At 38.3% G+C, this 9,931-nt stretch overlaps 1 protein-coding gene across 20 annotated transcripts in view; it reads left to right on the top strand.

The window, feature by feature from the left end:
• The window catches only part of si:dkey-253d23.2, a 60,206-nt gene that overhangs the window by 42,561 nt on the left and 7,714 nt on the right, over positions 1–9,931 (top strand). The gene's annotated exons all lie outside the window — the stretch shown is intronic.

Raw genomic sequence — 9,931 nt, 5'->3', positions numbered from 1 at the left:
CGAGAGCAGATAAGAAGGAGCAAGGCCAGAAGTCACTTTGTAGGCAAACATCAGAGCTTTGAATTTGATGCGAGCAGCAACTGGCAGCCAGTGCAAACGGACTAGCAGCGGAGTGACATGTGCTCGTTTAGGTTCATTGAAGACAACTCGTGCTGCTGCATTCTTTATCTCTGTTACGGTTTATGGATCTGTGTGTTTTTTTTGTATGTTATGTGTCATGTGTGTTGTCGTGTGCGAGGGTGTGTGCTTGTTTACCTTTTTGTGTTGACAGCGTGCTATAGAATCAGCTGATGTCATCAGCTGACTTAATCATCCTCCAGCTGATCCCTATTTGGCTGGCTATATATTTCAGCCTGTGGTTTGTGCTGGTTATCAGCCTGTTGTTTGTTCTTGTCCCTGTCTGGTCGGCGGATGACGACTTCGTTTGGTTTGGTGACATGCTTTGTTTTGAACTTTTCTTTTTTCTCATGTTCTTGGGCTACAAGTTGTTTGGTATCTTTTGATACAGATATTTTATTAAATATCACTTGCACTTGGATCCACTCTGTCTGGTGTCGTGACAATCTCCTGCTCTGCCGGCCAGGTCCACTCCTCCCTCTGCTCTCAGTGCTTCACGCCCATCATAAATCATTTTTTTTTTAAATTCGGAGGTAGAATTGAACTGAAAAAAGGGGGGTTTCATGGCCCTTTAACACGGATTTGGTCATTTCCAGCCAGCTTGATGAGCTAAGACCAGACTAAAAATAGCTAAAACCAGGCTAGTCGACTAGCTTAAGCCAGCCAACCAGCTTAGGTTGGTTTAAGATGTTTTATTTTTAGTAGTGATGGCATGAAAAATTAGCATTTTGTATCATTTGCATATCGCCTAAACCGTAAATCCATTGTGTCTTACTTTAAAAAGACAAGCCAGGTGTGCTAATGTTATAAGAAGAATATGTTGTCTAAATAGGTTCTAATATACAAAATACCCAAGATGACTGAAGTAGTAGTTCACACCAACAAAACATTCTGCCTTTATTTGTTTATTACACAGTAGAAGGTGGATTTTTAAATGCTTTGTTGGGACTTATTGATCTATCTGAGCGAAGACAAAAAGCACTTTTTAGAATTGTGCGTTCAACAAAAGAAAGAAACTCAAACTAGTAGATGTTAGGTAAGTTTAGTTTCATTTTTGGGTGAACTATCACTTTAATAGTTAATGCGATTTCATTTCTGTCACCGCTATTTCACACTATCTAGTGATTTTCTGACACTTGGTTTTTGGTTGGCCACACTTCCTGTAAAGAACCCCCTCAAGAAAATGTTGTATCTGGGACTTCTGCTCTGCAACATTTTTGTTTAAAGCTGTTTTTGGGCAGAAAAAGCACACTAAATGTTGTTTGTTGAACACCATTCATATTCTTGTTAGTTTTACTACAAGTGATGTTATGAATTGTTAAACTTTACCACAAAATTGTTAAACTTTACCACAAGAGTTTAAGGCTTATTCATTATTAGGTCTTCATCTCAGTTGACTCTTTGTTGTCACTCATGAGAACTCAAGGTCATTGTCAGCCATTCTCAATGCTGAGCTTTATTTCCTCTAAGCAACTCATATGAGTTTCCGTGAACTATTTTCTCTCGTCTTGCTTCTGGGCCATCACGTTTCTTTGCAGCTTCCTCAGCACGTGAGCGTGTTCCTGTTCAAGATGACAAGACAGTAATTCTGACAGATTTTAGAGTCAGTTTCTGCTAAAAGTTGATCTGAATGACTTTAAGGTGATAATTCTGTGATGTTGTTTTAACTTAATGCTGTGACATATTTATTTCTGTCATGACAGTTCGTGAGCTTTTTACCCACAAACAGTGTTTCCAGGTCATGTTCTGCATCTCGTATCTCCTTTAGTAGTCAACCATACCACATCTAACCAAAGACCACAGCGCATCTCATCTAGAGCTGGTACAGTAATGTGTCACGAATGTGTGCATGAAGCGCTTCACGTTTGATCTGGCAGCTCAGATGCAAAACAGTAATAAGAAACATTTATAAAAATACTTCTTCACATTCTTATGTTTTATATCTGGACAAATAACAGTTCTTTAACAGTTATAGACTTGCATTTGTATTTCTTACGTAATTTAGTTCACTATTATCTCAGCCTATTTTAGCTATTTGAGGAACTGAGACCAGACTTTCTTCAGTTCTTTTCTTCATTTCATTTTGAATCACAAGTTCAAGTTTGGAGTGTGTTTAGTATTTGTGTGTTTTTAAAGTTTACATTACTTTATCGCTGTCTCTGAGCTCATATAAATAGCATAGAAATGAATCGTGACTGCTTCCCATTAATCTTTTTAAATACAACTCACTGCAGGGGCATTGCTAGATATAAAGCTCTACTTTACAAACAAACAAATAAATAAATATATAAATAAGTTAGAAATTATATATATATATATATATATATATATATATATATATATATATATATATATATATATTTTTTTTTTTTTACAAAAAATAGATAATTATAAATAAATGACAGAAATGTATCCTAAATGTAACTGGAAAACAATCTAACGACACAACAGGAGAGATGCTAAGATAATTTATTAAATCTTTTGCATGAATATTAATTTCATTAGAATAAAATTCTATAGTTCTATAGTGTGTTGTCTTAAACCCGACTCATGGCCGAGGATTAGGTTTAGTGAGTCTTACCTCCCTGACTCATCATCCTTTTTGCTTTATACAAAATAAATCTATCAGGAGCCATGCATGCTTAATCTAAATAAGATTGTATCACCAACATATTATTTAAACTTTGATTTTTCGACTTGCAAAACTCACTGCGTGCCGACACCCCGCATACACTCCGGTTTAATTCAATCTGGTAATAAACAGTACAAACAACATTCACATACTTAAAATTGTACTAATTTACTGATTTAAATGCAGGTGCATGTTAATTAAGGCTACTTAATGTAAACTTGGAACCCAACATTTTGTATATAATGTTAAATTCTCATCTTTAATATTATAGTAAAATGAATGTTAGTATCCAAACTAACCCGCAATTATTTTCTGAGTTACTTTACTCATTATCTCTGGTCGTTACAGATGTCCTTGTGGTTCTCTTCAGCTATAGACTAGCTAAGTACTTTAATGCTGTAATGTATTAATGGACTACAAGAATGATTTTATTACTTCCTATACACTGTAAAATAGTCCCACATTAATCTGATGACACATTTCTCATCTTGAGACTTCAATATAAGGCATGGTCATAATATATCCTAACATTCAGATTGAAAGCTCTTGGTTTTAGTCTTATGATGTTAAGTTTTACTTGTGACTTGCCAAAAGCTACTTCCTGTACACACTCTTGATAAGCGTTTAACCAGAAGAAGGGTTCTGTAAATGAAAGCAAGACCACTAATGCACACATCATCAAATCTAGTACTTCTGCTTCAGAGGTTTAGATGCTTTACATGTGTGACAGGAAGTCTTGAATAATAACCCATTTTTAAACGGAAATGTCTGGATTCCCTTTGGGGAACATGTCAGCACGCAACAATGCATTACAGAAGGGTGGATACTGACATATTTGTTCAGCCTTGATGCCAAAAAAATGCAGCTGATTTGAAAGGCTATGCGAGTAGAGGTCACTCTGAATGACATCTGCTATACATCATTATTGCAGGCATGCAGAAGCAGATGGTGTATGGGTGGAGCAATGAAACAAATATATCTGATCTGTTTAAAATAAAACCACAGCTGAAAGTGCAATAGACATTTTTTATTAAGGCAGCTGAAAACAGCACTTTGGTTCTAACCCTTATCCTGTATCCTGCCTGTAATTATCTAATATCCCTGAACACCACTGTTAACAAGTCCAGGAGTGTTTTTATTGTGGTTGGAGCTGAAATTTGTTGGGTAGTGTCTGTCCAGGAGGTCTGGAGATCCTGTTAGGAGAAACACAAAACCTTTTTAAACTAAATCCACTACCAGGGGCCAGTACCATGATGGGGGCTTAACAAACAGATTACAGCATTAGTTTAGAAATGACAATACCAAATCAGTCCAATCAAGCTTTGGCAATAGGTATTGCTGCAGCCCGGAGACCTCCAAGTGGGCCCACCCAAAAGGCCCAACCTTAAGAGGCTCTAATTGGTCAGCTAACATAATGTGCTGTGATTCGTCGATCGGCTCTATCTCACCAGGAAGTGTCACATCCAGTCACTAGCACACACTTTGCCTAGGTTGTGTAAATCAGTCAGAGTAGCAGCTGTTGTCAGTGTGACCTTAGTCATAAAATTAAGATGAAACAGCTGAACCTCACCTTGCTTTCTAAAATAAAATCTGACAACTGTTTTGTCAGTATGTCAGTATGAGCATGTGTAAGTCATAAGTAATAATAACCACATGTAAGTAATATGTAAGTTATTTGAAATGTAAAACACAGGGAAAGATACGCATAGAGAGACACTGCTGCGCTGGTGAAGATTGTGGGTGTTAACAGCGCTTTGATGGATAAATATGAATTTGTAGCTAAATTGTAAGCGGTGCCATTTACACCGCTTACAAAAGCCTTTACTGTAGTTTACGTCCTTGCTACAACATACCGTTAACACTAGACACTATGCATGTACTAAATCAGTTTAAACCAGTGCTTAATATGTGAATTGCGAGGTCCCGGAACAGATCGGGGTAACGGATCCGACATGTTACCCGAGGATTGAAAAGTGTCGCACACGAAAGTGTAGAGCTGTGAGGGAGAAGGGGGGTTGGGGGGGCTTTGGGGGGTGTATAGCGGAGTGGTGTCTCATTTTCAAGTATTTGTGAATTACTTTTAATTTACCATCCACACTTATTTGCTCCATATTGCAATACAATACAATCACATAATATCAATGCTCTCCCACATGTTAGGCTATTAACACTGTCGTTTTTTGGTATCAGATTGCAGAAGAATGGTTTGACTAGAATGTACAGTTGTTTACCGTCATGCTGATAACTTTTTAGGGCCTACTCACACTATGCCATCTGTACCGTGCCCAGGCCCGTTTCCCGGATCGTTTGAGAAGTGTGAGTGCGCTGAATCGGGCTCAAGCACGGTTCACTTGGCCGGCCCTGGCCCAGTTAGAAGAGCTGGGCCTGAGCACGGTTCACTTGGGCTTTGGCGTGGTACACTTGTAGTGTGAGTGCAAAACGCACCAAAGCCCGAAACTGAAAGCGAGACGTGACTTTTAAGGGACCGTTTCATATTGATTAATTAATCATTCTTACTATTCAATGAACGCAAACTGCCGTAGTTTAAAGACGCAAACTCCTCACTGCACGACAGCTGCGCACCTTCAGCAAACCTCCTCATTCCTGCAGCACGAGGGCTTTATGATTGTTTATGAGCCCCAATAGTGGCGGATCTGTTCCGCGAAATATCTTGACTGCGTGTCACCGCATCCCTAAGGACTGTTTGGCGAAATATTTGACTGCATGTCACTGCATAATAAATGACTGAAACGATATAACTAGAGAAATCTCCACTGTGCTGCTGAGTGAGTGAGAGCGTTTCTCACTGAACAGCGCAGCAGCGATGTCGTAAGCGTGCCGAGGCGGGCTGGTGTGAGTGCGGGCCGTCGGGGGAGATGGGAGGGGGGACAAGCATGCTTTGGCCCGGTTCGAGGCAACTGTACCTAGTGTCAGTACGGCCTTATTCATTCGGCAGAACTACAGTCCGAACCGCTGTGGTTAAAACCCATTCTTACAGTTTCAATGCCACAAATGTGTACTAAAAAGGGGACTGCTCAGTATTTTCTGCCATGATTTCAGTTTGAAGGGAACATATATGTTTTATTCAAATGTAATTTGACATGTAAATTTATATTGTATTTATTTACTGAGGTATATTATGTCACACTTCATGCTTCGCTAAGCTGCTGCAGGCAATGCCCTTGACTGAACTTTCTCAAGTTAAAGAAAGGTTTCCCACGTTCAGGTACAGCGCAATGAAGGAAAAGGGAATCGAGAGCAGTGTCTGTTATCTAAATGACAAGCCTGTTATCAGTGTGCTAAAAGAGAAAGACATGCGAAACATGCAGATGGGTAGGCCGTGAGGATCAGGATTGAGAAACCCTGGCTCATGCATATCACTTTCAGTCAATAGTGTTTGTGTCAAAATGGAAAAGTCTGCTGGTTTATTGTAGTTTTATAAAGGACAATTGTGATGGTGTGGCTCCTTGGGACTCCAGTCTTAAAAATGGCTTTCCTTGTGGGTTTTCAAAGAGCTGCTGTACTGAATAGACCCACTGTACATACATTAGGCCAAACAATCCTCCAGTCAAATGGCATCTGCAAGTGATGTAGGGTAGAGGAAACTGTTTTGTATTGTTCATTGTGACAAAAGGACAAATCACCAGAAGCTGTGATTAAATTCTTATTGTCAGTCTTTGGTATAAATAAATTGTTCAATCTTATGTCGCGGTCACATTAGAGTTTCAGCCTGTAAAAATTCTGTCATACGATGTTGTGAAAAGGGCTGCGATTAAACAAATTGATTAAACATAAAAAAAAGCAAGTGATTGGTCCATATTTTAAATTTCTGTACAGAGTGGTAGTGTTTTGATCTTCGGTTGGCAGTCATGTGATGCAGTTTCGCAGGTCCGAATTCACCTCGAACTTTGCAATGCAGCAAACTGCGAAACTTTGCTGCACAAGCTTGCCTTTCTGGTTTGTCGCATTTGCTTGCATATGAATGGAAGTCTATAGGGCGAAAAATGCAGTGTGACTGCGGCTTAAGAAGTGAATCTTGGTATCAAAGACACGATTGGCTGTTCGCTATTGATGTTACATCCAATTTTATCCTGTAACCTTGAGTTTGCTCATACATTTAGACATGAACTTTTACACATGTGTTTTGATCTTTCATATACCTGCAACTAGTTTTTTTCCATCCTGAAAGTGCAAGCTTTACAGAACTGTTATCTATAAAGCGTGTGTTTTAAAATATGTTAAAATCATCAATTAACGAATAAAAATTAACAATAACAGTGTCTTACATTTAAGTGACACTGCCATCTATTGGTTTGGCATGCAAAAAACAGTGTTTTTAGTCATTTTTGTGAAATTGTATGCAAAACTTACCAAAAATATTATTAAAAATAATTTATTTGTCATTGACACAGATCCTTATTTAAAACCCTGTTAACCATTTCATATTCTAAAACCATTTAAAACAACTCATTTTAGATAGGTCTTTTATTAAAAATAATTAATAAATGTTTTCATGAGCTCAAAAATATTTTAAAGTAAAATACTAGAAAATATGATTTATGATTGAATCGCCAATATTAAATATAACATGCACAAAACACAATGAAAACCCGCTGACTCCTATGCATCTTTCTGAATGAATTTCAGTGTGTTGGGGGTTCCCAGATATCTCTGTTCTGCCCAATCATTAATTATTTCTAATAAAGACACAGAGAAACTTTCATATCACAAACTAATCAGTATTATGATCTGTAATTTATAACTCCATTAAAAAAGGTGTATGACCACATTTCTGTGGAAGCATAAAATTTGCCATTTATTAGCTAAAGTTCAGAGAAGACATTAAGTGCAGTAAATGATAACTAGACTACACTCTCAGAAATAAAGGTACGCGAGCCGATCGGTGGGGTGGTACCTTTTTAAAAGGTACAAATTTGTACCTAAAAGGTCCATATTAATACCTCTAGGGTACATATTAGTACCTAAAAATTACAAAAGAGTTCCTCTTAAAATTTTTAGGTACTAATAAATACCTTTTGAGGTACCAATATGCACCTTTTAAGTACAAACGTGTACCTTTTGCAAAGGTACCACCCCAGTGAAGGCTCGCGTACCTTTATTCCTGAGAGTGTAGTAAAACATTGGTTTCTGACATCAGTTCGCAAATAAAACATGGGAACTCACCAGATACTGTAGCTGAGTGAACACTGATGCTCCTGTATGAGATCCGGCTGTTTATGAGGATGTGGTTTTAAAATGTGTTAAAGTGTTTCAGTCTAATGGTAGGTGGTTTTGAGACAGAAACACATTACATCCATATGCAATCCTAGACTACAGCATGAAAATAACATGTGCCAATTTCTACACTAATCAGATGTAATTTAGGTTATACAGTATATACACTCATTCACATTATATAGCAGTGGTCTCAAACTCAGTTCCTGGAGGGCCGCAGCTCTGCATAGTTTACCTCTTACCATCTCCAGCTCACACCTGCTTAATAGTCTCTAGTAGTCTTGAACACCTTGATTGGTTGGATTAGCTGTGTTTCATTAGGGTTTGAGTAAAACCCTACAGGTACCTCCAGGAATCCAGTTTGAAACCTATGATCTAGGCTGCGTCCGAAACCGCCTACTACTCAGTAGGTACTGCATTTGAATTTAAACGTACTACTCGGCCGTTAGAAAAGTACGTTCTATACAGTATGAATGTGAAAAGTATGAATGGAATTCGGACGTACTACATCCGCCATTTTGTCATGGTCACGTGACCTACCTTCGTCAGTTGCGTCGCTTTAATTCCATTCATGAATTCTCTCGCGGGGCATCATGGGATAGCGCAGCATGCATGGGATGCTCACTCCGGAATCTCGCCGGAAGTAGTAAGTCATCCGGGTACTTCTCGCATACTGATTTTCGAATTCTATGAATTCGGACATACTACTCGGCTCGCATACTGATTTTGGCGTACTATATAGTATGGAAGTATGCGGTTTCGGACGCAGCCATAGAGTTTTTTTTTTGACACACTGGGTTCTGGTATGCCACTATTACCCGTACAACAAAGACAGAAATATTTTATTTTTGTTATGAATAATAGTGGTTTTCGCTCATGAGATCTCAAGATCGTTTTGTTGTGCTTTGTTATGCATATGCTTTAGTTTGTAGGTTTATTACAGGGCAAAAGTTCATCTGCAACTCTTAACCCACATACACCTCCACAGCATTTCTTTGAACGTTTTCTGTTTTCAGTTATTGATGCCTGAACCACTTCTGACAAAAGACCGCAACACATCTCTGTTTGAGTGGAGCGGTTATGTCAGAGTGCATGAAGTATCTTGTGATGTTTTAGTGCATTAAAATGCAAAATGAAAACCACATGCAAAACAGAAAGACCTGACAGCAATCAAACTGTAAATTTATGAAAATGGCTACCATAGTAGCACAGTGGGTAGCATGATCGCCTCACAGCATGAAGGTCGCTGAATCGAGCCTCCACTGGGTCAGTTGGCATTTCTGTGTGGAGTTTGCATGTTCTCCCCATGTTAACATGGGTTTCTCCATGTGCTCTGGTTTCCTCCACAGTCCAAAGAGGTATAGGTGAATTGGGTACTCTTAATAGTCTGTAGTGTATGAGAGTGAATGAGTGTGCATGGATGTTTTCCAGTGATGGGAAGGGCATCCACTGCGTAAAATATATGCTGGATAAGTTGGCGGTTCATTCCACTGTGGTGACCCTAGGTCGAACTAAGCCGAAAAGAAACTAAATGAATGTTTAGAAAATTAATCGTGAATTTACAACCAAACAATAGTTTTGTAAATAATCAAACAAATAGGCTACTTTATTTGGTTAGACAACAGCATGAAATACTTTTCAACACAACCATTTAAACCATGGTGTTTGTAACAATAATTGTAACAATAAAAGGGACTTATTTCAGTGACAGGCTAACTAAATATTTAAACGTTGTCTCCATCTCCCTCTTGTGGTCACTGACGTGAAAGTTATAAGTTTTATTTTTACACAGTCGTTCAAATGTGACCATGCTTGTGACAAGCTCTATATTGTTTTTACCACGCTACTTTGAATATTCGCTCTGAAATTGAATAAGAATGACTCTAAAACATCATTAGCATATTTATTTGACTGTAAACAGTGTACTTTGATAGTCGTTGGCTGCTA

The sequence above is a fragment of the Danio rerio genome, chromosome 22 (assembly GCF_052040795.2).
Source record: "Danio rerio strain M-AB ecotype USA chromosome 22, GRCz13ab, whole genome shotgun sequence".
In the NCBI taxonomy this organism is placed as follows: domain Eukaryota; kingdom Metazoa; phylum Chordata; class Actinopteri; order Cypriniformes; family Danionidae; genus Danio; species Danio rerio.
The sequence above is the reverse complement of the archived record's forward strand: the minus strand, read 5'-3'. Positions and strand labels throughout refer to the sequence as shown.